The sequence below is a fragment of the Cupressus sempervirens genome, chromosome 10, assembly GCF_028749045.1.
Source record: "Cupressus sempervirens isolate cs-2001-9-10 chromosome 10, ASM2874904v1, whole genome shotgun sequence".
Taxonomy (NCBI): domain Eukaryota; kingdom Viridiplantae; phylum Streptophyta; class Pinopsida; order Cupressales; family Cupressaceae; genus Cupressus; species Cupressus sempervirens.
Window position 1 is genome coordinate 116483022 of NC_143127.1, and position 9648 is coordinate 116492669.

Consider the following 9648-nt stretch of genomic DNA (forward strand, 5'->3'; position numbering starts at 1 on the left):
GTAAACACTTCCTTCTAAATTAGGCAAACGTAAGAATGCTTAGTAGACACTAAGAACTATCTTTACTACCTAAGTGAGCTTGGCATATACTAACTACAAATGAAATGACATTTGTGTATTGATGGCAACACACAATTAACCAATTTTATTCAACAATCTCCCTCTTTGGTATTGATGGCAACACAACATGTCATAGCATAATGAAATTTTGGATTTTGGTTTTGAGAGCTCCCTTTATTAGTATGAGCTCTTTCTTTCACTGAATTCTATCTACAATGGCTAATACCAAGTTCATTCAGTTCATCCTCCCTCTTTTAGCATACTTCTTCTTTGGAAGAGTTCTCCCACTTTGGTTTCTAACTTTATTTTTGTTTCAAAAATTTCTTAGAAATATGACAATAAACTTCTCCCTCTTTAAAACCACATGCGAAAGAAACTCTATAAATACTAATGTACATTAAGTACTAATTCATATACAATATGCCCTTACCAATTCTTGCACCAACTGATTGATCTTCAATAGGTTTTGGTTGATACATTCACTAAACTTCATTTAATGAATTTTAGATACGAGAATGACCATTAGCTTACCTCTTAGATATAGATATGCATCCTTAGGTAATGGCTTGGTGACCATGTTTGCAATCTATTCCTTTGTATTCACATATTCTAATCTAACTTCTTTATCTTGCACTAACTCTCTTATGAAGTGATATTCTATAGCAATATTCTTTGTTTTGGAATGCATTACTAGATTCCTTTATATGCTGATTGCATTGGTGTTATCATAATATATGACAACTGGATTTTTGATTTCTACCTTCATTCCTTCCTATAGGTGTTTGAACCAAACAATATTAAAACAATTGACTGCTACTACTACATATTTTACCTCTATTGTGGATTGAGATGTACAATTTTTCTTCTTGCTTGTCTAAGATACTAGTCTTTTGTCAAGAAAGAATGCTCCACCACTAGTTCTTTTTATGTCATCTAGACTTCCTGCCCAATCAACATTACTAAATACTTTCAAGTCTAAATTGCCTCTAGGTTTACACCATAAACTATAGTCTTCAGTACCTTTCATATATCTAATGATTCTCTTGATTGCCATCATGTAATTTTCTTTAGGATTTGCTAAGAATCTTGCCACTATTCTAACTGATAGAGCAACACCAAGCCTTGTGTGTACTACATACTTTAATTTTGCAATCATTGATCTATAAGTGGTCTTATCTACTTATTTGGAATTATAATTTTCAGAAAGCTTATGTCTAGTAGACATAAGTGTTCTAACTAGTCTTGAATCTTTCATTCCAAATTTCTTTAGTATCTCCTTGAAATACTTAGATTGAGTGATATAGATACCATTCTTGTTCTGTTGTATTTACAATCCATCAAAGAATTTTATTTCACCAAACATGGACATCTCAAATTCTTTACTCATTTCTTTTGAGAATGCTTTGAATCAGTCATCATTTCTTGTAAATGGAGTACCATTAACAAATATTTCTACCAACATAATCTTCTTATCTAGTCCTTCCTTGATATATAGACTACTATTATCATTAGTCCTTTGAAAACCAATCTATACCAAGTAATTATGGAGTCTTTCATACCAAGCTCTGGTAGCTCGCTTGAGACCATATAAAGCTTTATGTAGTTTGCAAACTATGTCTCCTTTTTTAGCATGAATGCTGATGCTATGAGAAAACATTGCAGATCAATATTATAACTTTTTTTTTCATTGATGAAAACATAGTAAGACTGATAGGGCAGAAACCTAAGATCTATGTATTGAGGGCATCACATTTCATATCTGACCATGCATAGTTAACAACATGTATTTGATATTTAGTCAAGTGTGTTGAACCTAAATCAACAGTGTATGGAAGATATTGATGATTTACTAAGAATCACAAGAAAACAAAGTATTCAGAAAATAGTTTTTGTTGTATGATAAATATAAGATATTGTACTTGGAATGAAGGGTTGCATAGTTAAATGTAGGAAGTACACTAACCACTGATGATGTTAGAAAGTTCACAGGTACGTGTGGAAGTTTGGAAAAAACTATGAACCAACAACATTAATTAAATGTGTATTTCCTTTAATTAAATATGGAGCTGACTCTAATGAATGTTAAATATATGGGGCAAACTCAAATGAATAATAATTGAGTATGGCATAAAGGAAAGATGTTTTCCTAGTTCTAGAGTCCATGTATGTGATTGAAAAGTAGAGAAGACTTGCAAATAGTGAAGTAGAAGAGAAGACTAATTTTCTAATGTGTGTAAGTGACTTTAAGGGTTACTAATGAGTTCTAGATCTATTTGCATGGTCTGAAGGTGAAGGAGTCCAATGAACTAGATAGAGGAAGAGAAAAGAGATTGTTCCACATCTACTATTCTGAAAGGAATAGTATCAAGATTAGTTGAACAGTGAGTTCATTGATCTAACCTTGTAGCTATTTAGACAGTGGGTTTAGCTACCTTCCTCAACTCCTAATAGGGTTAGAATCTCCTAACAGGGATTTAAAGTCTCCTAATAGGGAATCTTTGTACTAAGCATTGTAATAGACTGCTAATAGGGTCTATCCTCTAAAAAGGAATATTCAAATAAGTACATTATTCTATGGGTATCATTCCCACTAGAGTTTTCCCTCTGATCAAGGGCTTCAGTAGTCAACATATATGGTGTATGTGTGTATGTGAATTTCTTTATGATTACTATTTACTCTGGTTGATAAATTAAGAATTGTTTAACTTTGATACATAATTGATTCACACCCCCCCCCCCCTCCCCTCAAGTTATATTGGTGAACTACTGCTTCTAACATCCTTTGCTAGGATCTATAGAATCTTCTAGTTGTTCAATGTAGGCAACCCCATCAAGAATTCCATTTGACAATATAGATTTAAATTCCATTTGATATCATTTAAATCATCTGTGTGCCACATATGCTAGTAAAGTTCTAACACCTTCTAGTCTTGCTATAGGAGAAAAAGTCTCACCATAGTCAATAACTTCTTCTTGAGAATAATATTTGCATACTAATCTTACTTTGTTTCTTGATACCTTTCCATCTTCAGTCAACTTATTTCTAAATACCCATTTTGTACCAATCACATTTTTATCCTTGGGTCTAGGAACAAGAGTCCAAGTTTTGTTCTTTTCTATCTATTCTATCTCTTCCTTTATTACTTCAATCCAATTTCATTTCCCAAAGCATCTTGAACACTTCTAGGTTCAAATTCAACAAGTAAACATGTACCTTTTAATTTGTTTCTTCTCATTGTTCCATTTGATTTGTCTCCAATGATCTAATCAAGTGCATGATGTCTTCTAACATATCTTGCTAACACAAACCCCTTGGGATTTGAATGAGTTCCACTATCTTCTTCTAAATTTTAGTTTCAAGATTAAGTTCCTTTTTCTATGACTCAGGTCCATCAGGTTTGGTTTGAACTAGCTTGGTAGCCTTTGATTGTGACTTGGGTCTTTATAGCTTGGGTGCACTGTCTGCAACTTAGTAACTATTAGAGTTTCTTAGCACTCAAGAGATGAAGCTTATTTTCTCTTATATAGATTTGGTAGAGTATCAAGTTTTTAGTAAATGAATCTTCTATAGTCTTCAAGTTTCATGTTGCTTTCTTCTTCACTCTTTTTGGCATATTCATCAATTTTGACATGTGCATTTTCTATAATTTTGCAAGTAGACAAATTCAAACATTTGTATTCTTTACTTCTGTAGGAGTATCCTATAAATAGTCCTTCATCACCTTTTACATCAATTTTTCCTTTTCTAGATTCCTTCAATATGTACACTTGCTACCAAATACTTTCAAGTAGCATACATCAGGTTTTTAGCCATACCATATCTAATAAGGTGTCTTGTTTGAATCCTTCTCTGACTAAACTTTTTTCAAGGTATGAACTACAATGCTGATAGCTTCATTCTAGTATTTGAGAGAAACATTTTTTTTCAATCATCAAGGTTCTTGCACAATCCATGATAGATCTATTTCTTCTTTCCACTATAGCATTCTATTGTGGTGTACCATGGGTAGATACTTGTCTTTTGATTCCTCTTTCAATGCAAAAATTATTAAATTCATGGGACATGAATTCACCACCTCTATCTGATCTTAAGCATTTCAACTTCTTTCTAGTTTCTTTTTCTACTCTTGCTAGATACCAGTTGAATTTTTGAAATGATTCTAATTTTTCTTTTAAGTACATTACTATCATCATTCTATAGTAGTCATCAACAAAGAGAACAAAAAAAATTTCTCCACTATAACTTTCTATTGCAATAGGTCCACATAAATATGTATGAATAATTTCCAAGACTTCTTCTGATTGATATTCTTTTCTTTTGAAGCTTGCCTTTCCCATCTTACCGATTTGGCAATTATTGCATAGACCCATGTTAGGTTTTTTCAAACTAGGAATACCTCTTACTATTTTATGTTTTCTTATCTTAACTAGATTATAAAAATTCACATGACATAGCCTTTTGTGCCATAACTAGCTTTCCTCTACTTGAGCAATAAAATATGAACAATCACTAATACTATGATAAAATAGATTACCTTTTGTTTTCTTTCTAGAACCAACCAAATTTTCTTTTCTATCTAGTAGTTTGGCCTATCCATTCATGAATTATAGCTTGAAACCAATGTTGTTCAATTGTGCAACACTCAATAGATTATTCTTTAGCCCTTCAACCCAATAAGCATTAACACACACAAGTTCTTTAGTAAACAAGATGTATCCTTTTCCCTTTATGTTACAAGGTTCATTGTTTCCAAATCTTACACTACCTCCATCACAATATTCTATATGCTCAGATTTTGTTTTGTCACTAGCCATATGATGGAGTAGCCACTATTAATAATCAATATGTCATTTTTTCTAACATGAAAGATAAGTTCCATCTTATCTTCTCCATCATTAGATTCATCCTTCACAACAATATAAACCATTTCATCTTCACTCTTATTAGAATATTTAGCTATGAAACAATATTTCTTACCTTTTTCCTTGAAGCTCTTGTAGTTCTTGGAGTCCTTCTTACGTTTATACTTGTTTCTTTTCTTCTCATCTTTAATTTCCTTGTTTGGACACCTAGCAAAAATGTGACCAATTTCTTCACAAGAAAAGTAGACTAGGGGAACTTTACCCTTGACCTTTCCTCTTCCTTGTAAGAAGGGTTTAAACAACTTCAATATCACTCTTTGAACTTTCTTCTGATGATCCATCTTCTTCACTTCATGATTGATTAGATTTTGTCTTTTTACCCTTTTCTTTGAATGTGAGTTTGGCTTTCAATGTAGATTCAATATTCTTTGAAGTAGGAACATAGTTATCATAATTGTCTAACTCAAAAGCTATTAATATTACAACTAGAGCATCCAACCTTATCTTATTAGTTGGATCACATCTCATTTCTTGAATAGTAGATACTCTAATTACATAAATGGGAACAAGGGTTCTGAGCACTTTACTTACAATAGTTTCCTCCTTAGTGTCTCCTTTAGATGCTTTGATTACACTTACATTGGCCTTGATCCTTTCCACATATTTTTCAATGTTTTCATCTTTTCTCATTCTCATTTGATCAAATTGTTCTCTAAGGATTTTTGCTTTGGCTCTTTTTACATTGTCATCTCCTCCATAGATATTTTTTAGTTTATTCCACATTGTAAAGGAAGTTTTGCAATTTTTACCTCATCAAATTCAACATAAGTGAGAGCAGATGCAGTATTAATCATCATGATATTATGATTCTTTTTCTCAGTAATGTTTTCAACTAATAAAGTTCTAGTGGGAGTCTTATAGTTATCATTAGATAATTATAACCTAAATCATTTATGATAGCTAGATTTAACTTCATTAGTCCTTGCCATGCTACAAAATTGTCTTTGTTCAGCTTGGGAATCTCTCTTTTGTAAGACATCCTAATATTTAGCTTTGGTCCTTGAAACCTTCTCTGCAAGAACCAAAAGCTCTAATACCAATTGTTGGAAATATAAGATGAGTAACTAAGAGGGGAGGGGTGAATCAATTACTAAAAAAATAAATCCCAGATCCCTTAGATGTCAGTAACAAAAGGAAAACTGATAACTAAATACTATTGAAGTTTGATAAGCACACAAAATGTTGTTACTTGGTTATAACTAGATTAGCTCGATAAATAATTAGCACATAAATTATTAGATGTTATCTATGATAAGAATTAATTTAACTTAGTTGCAAACACATAAAGAAGATAGCATGAACACATTTGGGACCAAGATTTAACATGGAAAATCAAATTGGGAAAAACCACCAATAGCAACTAGTTACTGATTTTCACTCTTCTGAAGTGAGCCCTATAAGGAGCCAACCCTATTAAAGGTTACAAAATATATTGTTAGGTGTGACCCTATTAAAGGATTTAATCACTTTATTAGGAGAATAATTCAATGGAATTGCCACCTTGTTAGAGGATTTGCAAATAGTTGTTAAGAAAATCTATTAGGATATTTTAGATCACTACTAAAATCATTATAGAGTAACAATGAGATGACCAAATTTAACTGCAACTAATTTACTAATTTCAGATCTATATTCTAACTTGAACTTGATCCTTCCTTATCAAATATGTCTTTGCTACTCCATAAGGATATTCTACTTATCCTTCAAATTTACTTCCTCTACTCATCAATAGATCTTCTATCTTATCATCACAATTTTCACATTCTCTTACACTTCACACTTTGAAATCACAACTTGACCTTATACTTATATCTTTTGCTTTGTCAAGTCAGCTCAAATATAACATAGAATAATCAATATTCATAACCTCATTTAGTTGGAATTAATAGATAAATCAATTAAGCTTAATACAAAAAATAAGAAAATCCTTTATTAGTCAACCTTGCTCAATAGAAACTAACTCTAAAATGATTTCCTTTGTTAACCAATAGAAGCTTGGTGAACACTACAAACTTACAAAAGTCTTTTGGAACCTAAGTGAGCTCAGTTAGCACTAGTTCCATCCAACTTTCTTTCATTACCCAAGTGAGCTCAGTTAACACTCACTTTTTGCAACTTTTCAATCAATGCTCGAGTGAACTTGGTCGACACTACCTTCTAAATTAGGAAAAGATAGGAATACTTAGTAGACACTAAGAACTGTCTTCACTACCTAAGTGAGCTCAACATATACTAATTGTAAATTGTATGACATTTGTGTAACATCAAAGACAAGACACAATTAACCAATTGTATTCATTAGGTAATTCTTTTGGTCAAGATTGTGAAACAAGAGAGGATACTAATTCCAATGAGGAAATAAGAAAGTTCAACGAAGAGGTTAAGAGAGATATGTGTGACCTACAAGGAGATATAACAGATATAAAAAGCATGTTAAGCACCTATATGAATGAAACAAGGAAGGAGTTGTCAAGAAATCAAGGTGAAACCTTCAAGTTCAATTATTATGACACAATTTTTAATACTCCTATGGGATATAGGAATTATTTTCCATACATGAATATGTATAAATTTGATTGCAAGGATCCTCTAACATGGATAAATCAAATGAGGATTTTTTTGAGGTACATCAAACCCCATATTGATGAAAGGTCGTGATGGTTTCCTTCTACCTAGAACTAGATCAATTCATTTGGTATTGTTGGCTTTGTAATCATAGGAGGAAAAATGGTCTCAATGTATCATGATAAATTTTAATAGAAGAACTCCAAGAACAATACAGTAATAGTGTGACAAAAAACCTCTTTAGCCAACTTGCCAACTATCAACAAACAAGATCAGTTATGGATTATGTTCAAAAACTCCAAAATCTATCTTGAAGAGAGTAGATACAATTATAGAGGAGAGATTGAATGATTTATTCTTGGCTGGTCTCAAGGATCACATTCAATATGAGGTATGCATATTTAGTCCTAGCTCAGTAAATGATTCTTTTATATTGGCACATAGGGTAGAGGAGAAGTTCTTGATTCCTATAAAGCAAGGGGCTAATGTGATGATAAAAAAAGGTTATTCAATACCTTATCTTCCTCAACCTACTGACTCCACAAGAAATTGAGGATAAAAGAGAAAAAGGATTATGTTTCAATTATGATAAAAAATACAGTTGAGGACATAAATGTAGTGAAAAAGAAAAAAATTCTATATTGAAGGTTCAAGTGAGGAAGAAGAGGATGAGCCCATATTAGAGGAGGATAGGAAGTCAGGTGAGGAATCACATGATTCTCAACCAATCATTTCTTTTCATGCACTTTTAGTTTCAGTACACCAAAAACTATCAAGGTAGTGGGTTTCTTAAAGAAGCATAAAGTAACAGTGTTGATTGACTCATGTAGTACTCATAATTTCATTAACTAAAAGTTACAACTATTCTCAATTGTTTTATATATCTAGCCCCAATGTTTTAGGTTTTGATTATAGATGAAGGCATAATTAGTTGTTCAAGGAAGTGTCATAGCATCAAATTATCCATGGGAGATTATCAACTTGATACTCCAACGTATGTGATATCCATGGGTGTAGTAGATATTGTTTTGGGAGTAAAATGGCTTACTACATTGGGAATAATTAAGATGAACTTCCAAGAACTATTCATGCAATTTCAGTTAAAAGGAAAGGTAGTAGAGCTAAGGGGATTGAAGGCAAAATCCCCACAAATGGTAACCTCTCATCAAAAGAAAAAGTTTCTTAAGAAAGGAGTGGATGGATTTTTTTCCCAACTATGTTCATTAGAACTCTCTCAATATAATGCTTTTTCTCATCCACATTTACAAGCAATAATTGATTGTCACTTAGTTATTCTTGGAGATATGCCAAAAGGGCTTCTAGCTAAGAGGGATCATGACCATGCCATATATCTAGTTCCAAGTAGCTAGCTACCAAATATAAAACCTTTTAGGTACCCACACATACAAACAAGTGAGATAGAAAAAAATGTTGGGGAAATATTAGAGGTAATAATTATCAGGCATAGCTACAGTTCTCACTCCTCACCTATTGTTATGGTGCATAAGAAAGATGAAACCATGTGCCCATATTATAGAGTTATCAACAGGTACACCATTAAAGATAAGTTCTTATTCCAGTCATCGATGATCTTCTAGATGAATTAATTGGAACTATGTATTTTACCAAGTTAGATCTTAGATCTGGTTATCACTAAATTCAAATCAAAGAGGAAGATATTTTCAAGAAAATATTTTGAGCTCATGTAGGTCATTATGAATTTTTGGTGATGTCATTCAATCTTACAAATGGGCCATCTACATTCCAAACCTGATGAATTCATCTTTTAAGAAGTTCTTGAGAAAGTTAGTGTTAGTGTTTTTTGATGATATATTAATTTATAACAAGAGTTAGGAAGAACATTTGTAGCATGTAGATCAAGCATTGAAATTACTCAAAGATCATTAACTCTATGCTAAGCCATCCAAGTGTGCTTTTTGTCTTAAGGAGGTGGAGTATTTGGGACACATAGTTTCACATGAAGGAGTAAAGGTGGAAAATAACAAAATTAAAGCTACCATGTAAAAACTATTAAGAAACTGAGATATTTCTTGGGATTAATAGGGTACTATAGAATATTTTTGAAGATTTATGGTCATA